The sequence below is a fragment of the Pteropus alecto genome, unplaced genomic scaffold (assembly GCF_000325575.1).
Source record: "Pteropus alecto unplaced genomic scaffold, ASM32557v1 scaffold71, whole genome shotgun sequence".
In the NCBI taxonomy this organism is placed as follows: domain Eukaryota; kingdom Metazoa; phylum Chordata; class Mammalia; order Chiroptera; family Pteropodidae; genus Pteropus; species Pteropus alecto.
Window position 1 is genome coordinate 20194587 of NW_006433024.1, and position 12600 is coordinate 20207186.

At 39.3% G+C, this 12600-nt stretch overlaps 1 protein-coding gene across 6 annotated transcripts in view; it reads right to left on the minus strand.

Moving 5' to 3' along the window:
* Nucleotides 1–11889, minus strand: part of CELF1 (CUGBP Elav-like family member 1) — a 60361-nt gene extending 48472 nt beyond the window's left edge. For 4 of the 6 annotated variants that reach the window (XM_015586390.2, XM_006908117.3, XM_006908112.3 and 1 more), the window contains exon 1: nucleotides 11726–11889. The gene's annotated coding sequence lies outside the window, so the exon portion shown is untranslated. The remainder of the gene's footprint in view (nucleotides 1–11725) is intronic. The other 2 variants (XM_006908119.3, XM_006908120.3) reach the window with 2 other exon arrangements.
* Between the last annotated feature and the right edge of the window lie 711 nt (nucleotides 11890–12600).

The following is a 12600-nucleotide window of genomic DNA, read 5'->3' on the forward strand; positions in this document are numbered from 1 at the left end:
TTCCCCTCCCTATTCATAAAAACAATTATATACAAATTCGAGTTTCAGTGACCAATGTATGATGCTGTTTCTTTCCATATCACCATATTGCATGAATTATTTAGTATTTTTCTTATCAAGACTTCACAGAGTTCTTCAAAGCAAGTTCTACTCAAGAAATTCCAGCTACCCTACATATATTAGAAATATCAAACACATAATATTATAATAAAACTGATTATGAAATAAATGAAACCGATTAAGGAGAACAGAAGTTTAAGTTTAAATTCCAAGTCAACTCCAAAGCTGCTGCGCGTGGACAAAGAAGATGTAATTCAGGGAGATGAGCTGCCACTCCCCACTAAATGTGGGCTGACACTCAGCTCCCTCGGACACGTTTTGTTAGAAGATACCTTAAGAAAACAGATTATTTACAAGTCTGATCTGTAGATCTGGTTTGTTAAGAAAAATGGAGCAGTCAGAATTCAAAAGAAAACATTTTTCTAAGTTGTACACTTCTTGGAACAGAGTGAAGTCTTTCTCAAGGTCTTACTTAGCCCAGGGTAAAGTTACACCAGATAAATGAACATTAATAAACAAAAATAGCACTTGATTTCATAGTAATAATCTAGAACTTCAACTATCCTAGGCCTGGTCCACAATAACTTTAAAGCTAGAAAGTACCTGGACCAATGCTCAAGCAGTGCCCTAGAGCTCATAAAAGTCTTTCTTTGATCTCAAACTAATAATTATTGAAGCACCTAAATATAAATGCCACTAAGATAAAATTTGTTGAAAACCAATTTATAATCATATTACAAAACAGAACTTCATAAGCCTAAAAAATTTTATCTAAGGAGATAAGGTATACAATCAGCTAAAGGTAAGCAGTAGGCATTAAGATATTCCATAGAAATAGTGTATCTGGTTTTGATATACTTATTCACCTAAGCTTTCCTGTAGCGAGTCCAAAAGGATTATTTTTAAATAGCTTCCCACTCCTATTGCCACAATCTATAACCAAAATTAGTTCAGTAAAGAAGTTTAAAAGCTTTTTTAAATGTACTTGTAAATATATCCAGAAACTATCAAATAGAAACACATATGATAAAAAGAATACATACATTAATAAACATGGTGCCTATCCATGATTTCCCTTAAACTTAAAAGAGCAAGTACGAAGTTCAAGTCTCAGAGGGCAATTTTGCCACATCAGTTTAATATCAGAGAGTCTAAAGACAAAAAGGAGAGACTGAGGCCACAGGACATGAAAGGAGGCAAACTCCTGGATGCTTTATTCTTTTTTTACTACTGGTTTACAATTTCCTTGATTTTATTTTTAAATGCATGTCTTGGCCAGAAAAGCAAGACAGCATAGACTGCCAGCAGTATCAGATTCTCCTTTCCTTATTCTCTGGAGCTATAGAAAACAGAGCCAGAATCAGGGTTGTCTAGGAGTCTTCTGATTTCATCCAAGCAATATACAATAAGAGGTTTCAAGATCACAGAGCTACACAAAGGCTTTTTTATAGTACAAATCTTAGCCAACTTAATGTCTTTCAAAGGCGAAAAAAAGCTGCTTACTTTTTTTTCCAGAAAATTCCTTGGAACTTTAAAGTACTTTATCTTCAAAAGGCAATGATTTGAATAAGCAAGAAATTCACAGAATTTAAATTTAAATGTCTTCCTCCTATTCCTAGTCCTTAGTAATGAACTATCTCAAAACATAAAATTAAAGTGCCATTAGAAAGATATGGGCTATTCAACAAATATTTATTGAGCACTATTTTGTGCAAGGCCCCAATATAAGTAAGCACTACAGAATATAAAACTTCCATGTATGACATTCAGTTCATAACTATACATACACTGCATAAAGACATAACATTGTTTAGGTGCAGTCACAACGTGGCCTCCAATGTCAAATAATGTCTTCCAGCTTTTTCTATCCTGCAAATCTATTCCTTCCTGGTTGTATACAAATCCATATTTCAAAACTGGCTCTCGTCTCTTTTTAATTCCTGCTCCTTAATATTACAGGGAAGTTTTACATTACTCGAATAAAGTCTTTCGACTTAACAAGAACCAACTAATCGCAGGAAGAAAAAAAATCAAATTAGAAGCATTAAACTGTTTTTCTCAGAGCTTCCTCTCCCCTCATTAACATTTCTCAAAGAGAAAAACTCCACTGTGATGCTCCTATTACAGATCATTCATGAAGTTACTAACTGAGCAGAGACCAGACTCCATCAGCTGGGCACACAGCCACTCACCATTACCCTTTGTTTAAAGTCTCAACTGCCGTTCAACCCACATTATTGTGTTCCACTCAAGTCCATCAATGTTTTTTTTTTTTTTTCCAAAGAGGAAACCACCAGGAAACTAAAACAAATGTGGTACTTAACTAGAAAAGAAAAAAGGACCTAATCTATATGCCTCACAAAAAATTCTTTAAAAGCGATGGCTCACTTTAAGTTTCCTATCTGAAACAGCAGTATTATCTGCCTTATATAAGAACTAGTTATAAACAAATAATCATTAAAACTTGTAAAAAACAAAACTTCTTTCTTGATCCAGCAAAGCATCAGAGAGAAGCACTCTATAAACCCAAAAAGCAACAACACAGGTACCTGTCTACACTACAAACTGAGGAGCCAAGACCCCAAGCAGCCTAAGCCTGGGGATGAGGAGGCTGTTGGGAAGAAAGGGGCAATAATCTTGCAAAGAGACACGATCCTATGCCTAACTATTCTAAAATTCAAATGAATTGAAGAAATGTTAGGCAAGCTCTACACTAAAGTGTCTTATTCAAAGCTCTATTTGGTTGTAACTAAGAGGAAACCTCCTTCGAACTAAAGCAAAATTAACTGAAAGGTTACCAGAGTATCTCAAGAAATCCAAAGGCAGAAAATACGACAGGGCCACATGCTGAAAGCCTTTACACACATTCTATTCTGCATGTGGACAGCTGACTCTCTCTTCAAAGCTGCATTTCTCATTTATACATCTTTATAGATGAATCTACTTAATTCTCCCTCCCTGGAGACAGGTCTTCACTGCTTCCACATGTATGAACCTGAATGTGGCCATGCCCCAGCATGTGAGTTTATATGTCCCAAATTCTCTGAATGCAGGTGATCTATCTGTTCCCTAAAGACCTGAATCTCAATTCCAATCTCAGATTCCTAGGAGAAATGGATCTGTCCAGCCTGAGTCAAGAGTCCACCCCTGGTTCAATAAGCTGTTAAAAGAAGGGCTAGGTCACAGCATATAATTAGGGTATACTAATTATACCTATATCTTTTGAGGAGTCAGACTGTGTGCCTGACTCCTCAAAAGATGTATAATACGTTCAGTAATAAAGCAACCTCCATCCTCAAAAAGCTTAATATCTTGCTGAAATGAAAAAAAAATGTATCATTAACAAAATACTAAATAATATCTTATGATACAGTATTGGAATGAATGGAGAAGAAAAGCTTTGTGAGAAAAGTCTAGCTGTTCGCTAAAAGACAAACAGAAATTGAACCATAAGCAGGGAAGTGCTGAATAACACGAAATGCAATGCTTGTTCTTCTTGCTCTAGCCATCTAAAGAAATATCAATCTAAGGAATCGTTTTTTTAGCGCATAAACAGCCTCTAGTGAAATATCCCTGTTGAACAACAACAAAGCTTAAAACGACTATATGTCCATAAAGGAGTACTGCTTTAATGTGCAAATAATAACCAGCTAGCTGATGAATGTCACCACCACCCTGACTTCTTTTCACCCCCTGGACCTCCTAACACTCTTGCTCAGACAGCATTCTCAATCAAGCAGGCAGCCAATAAGACAACGCAGGCGTTTCTCACTGGTTCTATCTCACCCAACCTAGCATGGTAAGTTGGCGGCATCACATAGACAATTCAGACAAGAAGGAAACACTGGCCAAGATATGTGATGGTAGTGTGGGGGAGGGGATCAAGCAGAAAAGAGGACCATTTCCCACACACAAAGCTAAAAACACAAAAAGAATATGTTAAGTTTTTGCCAGTTTCAAAAACTTAACAGATGTCCAAATAACACTGGGTTAAAGAAGTCTACTCAGAGTAGACTATTAGTTGCCCCCACGTTATCACCAGAATGTCAGAGTCCCAAAAGTCACTGCAAGAGCTTGCTTCAATCTCACAGGAAACAAAAAGATAAAAGAACAATGAGAAAGTGGTGACAGTTTCTAATTTAGGGATTCTTTTGCTGGAGAGCAGCAATGTTATGTAAATGGAAACTGACCTTCCTAAATTAAAACACTATAAAATTAAACAGCTCTGGAACCAAAAACCTTCATTTTGTAGAATCCCCAAACTAAAGATATCTCCCATCTCAAAAATAAAGTTTCAATGTTGGTTCAATATGGGGATGGTGATATTCAATTCTATTTTGTCAAAGCTGAACATCGCTGTAAAAAGAGCTGGTAGTCCGTAGAGGTCGGAAAGTTAGCCAACAGTTCTTCCTAAAGCCACACTCTGCACCTATGTATGAACACATCCCAAAAGTGACACATTAAAAACGATTAGGTGAGATCTCTCAGATCTCACTGCAGCTTCTAAACTAACTCACCCTTCCTCTTTATATTTGCTGCCATGTTTTCTAAGTAGAAGAAAGAAAAATCAAAGTGTTACAATCCAAAAGCTGTTCTGAAAATTAGTCCATTTCCTGTAAAGTGGGGGAAAAGGTCAGCTGTCACATCAGAATTTCGCAAAGCTCTCTCTGAGTTAAAATGCTTTAAATTATTTAAGATGCTGATATATCTTATATTCAGTCTCCTCCCCTTTCTCAACCCTTGAGAAAAGTCTAATTTTAATGTAACTTTTCATATTTGTGAAATTCATGTACCCTGTATAAAAATTTTAAAATGCTAAGTATGAAGAAAAAAAAAAATCACCCATGTCCCAATGCCCAGAGAAATTGTTGGTATTTATCCTTCTAGCCTGTGAAATAAAAATTTTAGGAGAATTAAAGACTTCCTTAGCAGAAAGAATATGTTAAATCAATATGGGCTTTATGATGGATATAAAAGCATTCTTGGGAAATTTTACAGGTCTGGAACTCAAAGAAGTCGAAAATAAACAAATATATGCTCACGGCCTCCACATCATAGCAGAGGTTAAAAAATAACTATAGAACAATCTTTCTGATTAATTCTGTAAGGAAACCCCTACTTTAAGGAGATTCTAATAGCCAATTTCATGACAAGGATAAAGTTAAAATCATGATCTCATCAAGAAAACTCGTTAGCAAGTTACAAAGCTTGGATAAGAATTCTTGATACAATATAGTTTACAAGACAAACAGCTAAAACTGATTAACTCTTTCATCTACAATACAACTCTAAATATTAGAGCCCTCCCTCCCTAAAACTAGTTACCTACTTAGGAAGAGACTCAGGTGTCGTTATTACAAATCCAATAATATACTCATCTGTATTTTTCAGTTTTCTATCAACAGACTCTCACATGAAGTAGACAGTGAAGATGAATCTAGGAAACCACATTACCCAAGGATTCCACAGGGAACAATGAGCTAAAAGGTTCTATGGAGAAGAATGCCTGTGTAGCAAATCATTTCAGATGCAGGAATTGGACATTAGGAAACAATCTTATCCCTTAAGCCATAAGAGACAAAGAAAAATGCAAAACAAAATATACCCAAAAGGAGAAACAAAAGGAACACTGACTTAGTAGCTACTGCCTATTCGTGGCACCAAGAGGCATTTTTACTGTGTTGTTTCATTTGGCTGAACTGCATTGTGACCCATGTGGTAAGCTGTATGCCCATTTCTACAGATGAAAAAAGGAAATAGCATTATCAACACTGTACCAGGCACACTGTTTGGTGCCTGGCCTAAGTTATCTCAATTAAATCTAACATTACCATTCCAGGTTGGTATCTCTATTTTAAAGATGGGAAAATAAGCCCAGAAATGTTAAGGTCACATAGTGATGGCACCAATTTTTAAGCTCACTGGCTGGAGCTGTCACACCTATCCCTCCCAGTCTACGCTTATAATTCCCCGTTCAAGTCTCATCATTCTTTCAAACCACAGGTTTTCATTTTAAGAACTCGAAAATCAAAGAATCGACTCTCAATAATGGGATAGATTACTTCTCTAGTTTTCTTTCAAAAATGTCTTATTTCTATTTTACTTGCCTTCTGACTATTTTAGTGTTCCACAGCACCTCTAGAAGGAGTGTGCAGGTAAATATAAGATTATATTACTACCAATCAACTCTGGAATTTGTTAGATGCTCCAAATCAAAAAGCTACATAAAGTTAATTCTTGGTTCAAATTATATTTCTGAAATACTTGAACTTCCATGACACATTCTATTTCTAACTATTATTAAAAATTATCAAGAATTAAAAATAGTTTTGAACAAAAGAACAGTTCATGTTGTTTGGGGGAAAAGTATGTCTTCCTTAACCCTAAAATAACATCTTATGTGTTAAGTACTGTGAGGGCTCTAATACCTCGTGTGACAATATGGTTGAGAATAAAACTTCCAGTTCATCCCATTTCCCAAGGATTTTTTATGAAACCTCCTTTCTTACTAGAGAGGAGAAAAATGTAGTGGGAAGCAAGGTCCAAAAAGCAAAGAGGAAAAGTAGACAATCAAGCAGATCAAAATCAGTCATGAATCTCCAAGTAAAGAGAAGCTCATCTTAATAAGAAAGCCTTTCATACATGAGAATACTCTGAATAAGCTTCCTACTGAAACAGAGAAACCTGTGACTACCTTCAACATATTCTTACCCTAAAAGTATTAGTTATTTAATCAAACTAGGCCATTAAATATCAGGTCTTTAAACTTATTTGTACACAATACGGAATATCTAGAGATCAGTCTACCCTCTGATCAAAAAAAGAAAACTAAAAACAAAAAACCTCATATATTATCATTATAAAGCAATGGCAGAAACTTGCCTATTCTTTTTAATGGAATTAAATTTACTGGGGTGACAATGGTTAACACATTTCCAATGTACAATTCTATAATACATAATCTGTATACTGCATTGTGTGCTCACCACCCGAAGTCCTTTCATCATATATCTGGCCCCCTTTACCCTCTTCAACCACCCCCACCCCTCTTCCTCTCTGGTAACCACGATTCTGTTTGTGTCTATGAGTTTGTTTGCTTTGTTCATCTGCTGCTTTCTTAAACTTGTCCATTCTTGTTCTCTTCATGTAACATTTTTTTCTGTACACAATCCATATTCTGAATATGCTGTACATTCAAAGACTGGAAATTATTAGATTAGAAATTATAAATGATGCTATTGTGATTTGGTTTATTGTTATATACTTTTATGCACACTGATATGTTTAAATTTTCAAGATATTTGAGCATGTTAGTGGCCATCCCTATGTATGGCAATCCGCACAAAAAGCATGAATTTTAATCAATGCAATAGTTTTTACAGAGCTCCAAGAGGAGGAGAGATATCAAGAGACATCCCTGAGCTCAAGAAGCACAGGAATTCAGCCACAAAAAGGAATGAAATCCCATGCTACGACGTGGATGAACCTTAAAAACTTTGTGCTAAGTGAAATAAGACACAAAAGGACAAATATTGTATGATTCCAAGAATAGGCATATTCATTCAGACAGAAAGTAGACTAGAGGTTACTAGGAGCTGGGAGAAAGGAGAGTTATTGCTCAATGGTTACAGAGTTTCTGCTTGGGGTGACGAAAACATTTTGGAAAAAGTGGTGGTGATTGCACAACACTGAATGCACTCAATGCCACTGAACTGTACTCTTAAAAATGGTTAAAATGACTTAAACCTAAAAATCTAAAATTAAAAAAACTCCCAGAAGAAAACGTAGGGAAAAAGCTTCATAGTTTTGGACTTGGCAATGATTTCTTGGATGTAAAAGTACAAACAAATGGGACTACACCAAACTTAAAAACTACGTTTTTAAAGGACATAATCAACAAAGTGAAAAGGCAACTACCATATGAGAGAAAGTATTTGCAAATCATATATCTGATAAGGAGTTAACATTCACAATATATTAAAAACTACAACTCGGAAAAAAAAACAAATGTGATGAAAAAACGGTTAAAACTTGAATAGAGATTTTTACAATGATGATATTGGCCAACAAGCAGATGAAAAAATGTTCAACATTATTAATCAGAGAAATGTAAATCAAAACCACAGTATCTCTCTCTCTCACACACACACACACACACACACACACACACACACACACACACACACACACAAAGACATCACTCACACCCATTAGGATGGCTACAATTTTTAATTAAAAAAATAGAAAATAACAAATATTGGTGAGAATGTGGAAACACTTAAGCCCTTGTGTTGTTAGTGGGCTTGTAAAATGGTGTAACCACTATGGAAAACAGTATGACGGTTCCTCAAAAAATTAAAAATAGAACTACCATAAGATCCAGTAATCCCGTTTCTAGGTGTCTATCCAAAAGAACTGAAAGCAGGGTCTCAAAAAGATATTTACCTACTCACATTCACAGTGGCACTAATCAAAATGGCCAAAAAAGTGAAATAACTCAGGTCCATCGGTGGATGGATTAAACAAATTGTAGTACATACACACAAGATTATTATTTAGCCATTTAAAAGGAAATCCTGTTACATGCTACAAAGTGGATGAATCTTATACATTACACTAAGTGAAACAGCCAGTCACGAAAAGACAAATATTATCATGACTCCACTTACATGGTCAAATTCACAGAAACACAAAATAGAATGGTGATTATCAAAGGCTGGGGGGAGGTGAAAAAGGGAGCTGTTTAATAGGTATAAACTTTCAGATTTGCAAGATGAAAATTCTGTAGCTCTGTTTCCCAACAATGTTAATATACTTTACGCTACAGAACCATATATTCAAAAATAGTTAAGATGATAATTTTTTTGTATTTTACTACATAAAATGCGCAAATATAAAAAATGGTAAAGTGGCAAATTTTATTATATTTCATCGCGATTTTTAAAAATTAATAATGTAATATACCAAAAACCATTGAATTGTATATTATGTGAATTATATCTCAAAAAAGCTGTTTTTTTTGCTTTTGTTTTTTTGTTTTAAAAGACGGGGGCGGGGGGGAAGGACACAGAAATTTGTTGAGCAGAAAGGAGCCTAACGCTCCTACTTTCTCCATCTTCACCCTGGCCTCCAGGTGACAGCTCTTCTCTTTCCTCTCCAAGGCACATTACCACCTTTTAAACTTCCACTTCCTTATTAAGTCCAGCATCGTGATAAAATTAAGTTAAAGAAGCTGCAGTGGCAGTCACAGGAAAGGGCACGGAATTCAGAACTCATACTCTACATTCAGCAGCAGAGCCCAAATCTTTATTTAAAAAAAAAAAATATTAACACAGTAGATATACAATAAATGTTAGGTCTCTGCCCCTCCTCTCTTCCTCTTCCAGCCAGCATATGTTTAAAAGAGCAACTTCACTGCTCCTGCGCTGGGATATTCACTGGCCTTACCTCACATATGCTAGAGCTGTTAAATACAAAGCATCATTTATAACATGGTTGTTAAACCATGCCTATTGCCTATTATTAAATCTAAAAAACACATCATAAAACTGTTACAAGGATAAGCCCCTTTTGGTAAAATAATAAACATTTCTATAGCACATAAAAAGGATAAGATAAAGACCAAATATTAATAATCACCTTTAAGTGGTGAGACTAAGGGTGAGTTTCTTCCTTTTTGGCTTATCCATTTTTTTATAATGAATCTGTAACCTCTTTAGTAAGAAATATAGAAATCTTCCTAAAAATCATCAGGCTCAAAATCTCCCTATCTGCCTCTTACACTACAGGCACTTTCACATGCTACAGCACCAAAGCTGAATTAGCACCACGTGAGGTAGATACTATTTCCTCCATTTTGCAGATGAGCATAAACTGAGGCTCAGAACAGTGATTTGGTCAAAGTTATATAGCTAGTAACCGACAGAGCAAGGATTACAACCCAGGCCTTTTAACTTCAAGCTCAGGACCCTTTCTATTCCATCATATCTTAAAGGGCAATCTGCATTACTGCTCATAACACTGTTAAAAAAAAAAAAAAAATCTCTGATGAGACTGTTTTAAGAGCACTTCCTATGTAACCTTGGACCAAAGTCACTTTACTCTCTGGGGGCCTCAGTTTTTTCATCTGAAAAGTGAAGGGGTTGGAAAAGGTATTCTATCTCTAACAGCTCCACCTGCTAATGGATTTTAAGACCAGACACTACCTAGGAGATAATATCTAGAGAAGAAAACCCCAAGGGCAAGAATGAATGCTGGAAAGAAGTTGAGGCCTATGTTCTGGGCCAAGATTCATTCTTAATGGAAACAGGTGGAGGATAGTCAAGAAGGAAAAACCAATGGGGGAACCATAAACTTCCTGGTTAAAGCAACAGCTGAAAGCTCTAGATTCAATCTTGGCTAAATCATGATCAGAAACCACATATTATAAAGTTACAAGAACATTAACATTGACATGGGAGTGTGGGAGAACTATAATAGTTTATGCACGCTATAACTCCATCATTTTCCAAGTGGGCTCCTTAATGTTAAAACAGAAAGAGCCCTGGGTGATTCTAAGTGGAGACACCATCTCCAGCAAAAATTTCAGGAGAGGCTGAAACTTGCATAGCGCTCTAGGAGATACCGCACTTGAAAAGAGCCGACCGAACATTTGTGGAAAAGGTGAAAGAATGCAATAAAAGCCTCTCCAATCCACAAAGACAGTGAAAGCTTTTAAAAGGTGAAGTTCCTGTAAAGGATTCTTTGGGTATCTATAACCTCTTACACTGCAGACGTTACAGCAGCCCACGTTATTTAAAACTGTTATACAGCCTTTCTACTCGAAGGTAATAAAAGTACAGCAGTAACTGCTGACGAGAAAAAGATTCCATTTTGCTCAAACAGGCTCCGACCAAATTCTCACCACCTTCTCCTCAAATATGATGAGCCTTAACCAACGAGAAGCTCCTTAAAGCCTAAACAATAGTCTTAGACAATTTAAACAATATCCTGCCCGAAGGGCCACAACCAAAACAGCAGTAACTTTAAATTCAAAGGTAAGTACCTAACAGAAAGCTCTTCACTGTGCTCTCCGCGCTCCCGGGTGCGAGACTCCAGCCCTGCTTCTAGGCCATGACTGGGTGAACACCTGATGTAGGGGGGAGGGCGAGCCAAGGCCCTAGCTGATCTGGGGCGAGAAAGAGGGGCTCTCGAGGCTCCTGAAAAGCGCTGCGCCCCAGAGGCAGGGGGTCACCCACCCCCAGGGGTGAGCACCAAGAACACGTGGGGCAGGGAAGGGGTGTCCTGGGCAGGCAGCCTGGGTCTGGCACGGCGGCTGGAAAAAGAGGACAGGGCTACCCCTGGGTAGGGGACGAAGCCTTCTGGGCCCAAAGGGTGAAGGCAAAGGGCGCGGGGAGAAGGGAGCGAGACCACGAGGAGGGCGGGTCTCCCTGGCCGCAGGGGCACGCGCCGGGCAAGCGCGGCGGGGCCCGGGGACCAGCGAACCCCGACACGCGGGAGGAGATAGTGAACCTGCCCCCGGGGCGCGGGGAACGAGGAGCGGCCGCGCCCGGAGGGCCCTGTGCCCGGCGGCCTCCCGGACCAGACCCGCCCCGCGGCGCCTCCCTCCTGCCTTCTTTTCCTCCCTCCCACCCGCGGCCCGTTATCCCGCGGCCGCCCCACTCACCAGCGGCTGCACCTGAGCCCGCCGCTGCCTCAGCTGCTGCCTGAGCCTCCGCAGCCGCCGCCGCCGCCTCGCTGCTGAGGCCGAGTCCCGGGGGAGCCTCCGAGTCCCGCCGCCGCTGCCGCTGCCGCTGCCGCCAGAGCAGAACACCCCAAAATGGCGGCACTTCCGGCACCTACCACCGGCGGGGAGGGCCGAGGAGGAGGGGGAGGGCGGCGAAGGAGGAACGTACCACAGCGGTGCCGCCCGCAGCACGGATCAGAGCGGAGCGCGACGCAGGGGCGGGCCGAGCGCCCGGCGCTGCAGCGCCCCCTCGGGCTGGGGAGTGGAGAAGCAACCCGGCCGGAGCCCCCGGGGCCGTGGGCGGAACCCTCAGCCCTGGGAGCTGCGGGGGTTCATCTCTTTGTCTCCGAGCTCTCCTGGAGGGAAGGATGGGAGACCTTGGTCTGGGAATCTGAAGTTCTCGGCTCTGCACGCCTCGTCCAACAGAAACTCTGAATGACCTGGTGGGCAAGGACCCCTGCTTGGCACTGAATATGCGCATAATAAAATTTTTGTTGAATGAATGAATGAGTTCAATGGAATGGTGTTTGGCCCACGTTGAGCACCTGACACACCCTCCTTTCTGCCCTTGCAGAGGAGCAACAGGATCCAGGCCTTCTTCCATTGCTGAGATGTGGAATGTGAATATATTGCAAGCTTTCAGAATTAAGGGAGTGCTTTCTAGGAGGGTTGATCCGCTGTGTGAACGATCAACCTTGCAAAAATCCCTGCAGCGCCAGGAAGGGTTCTATTAAGAGAGAATCTTTACGGCCCAGACATAAACTGCTTTTCCTAGAAAAAAAAAATTTCTAAACAACTCAAGTTAGGACGCTAAA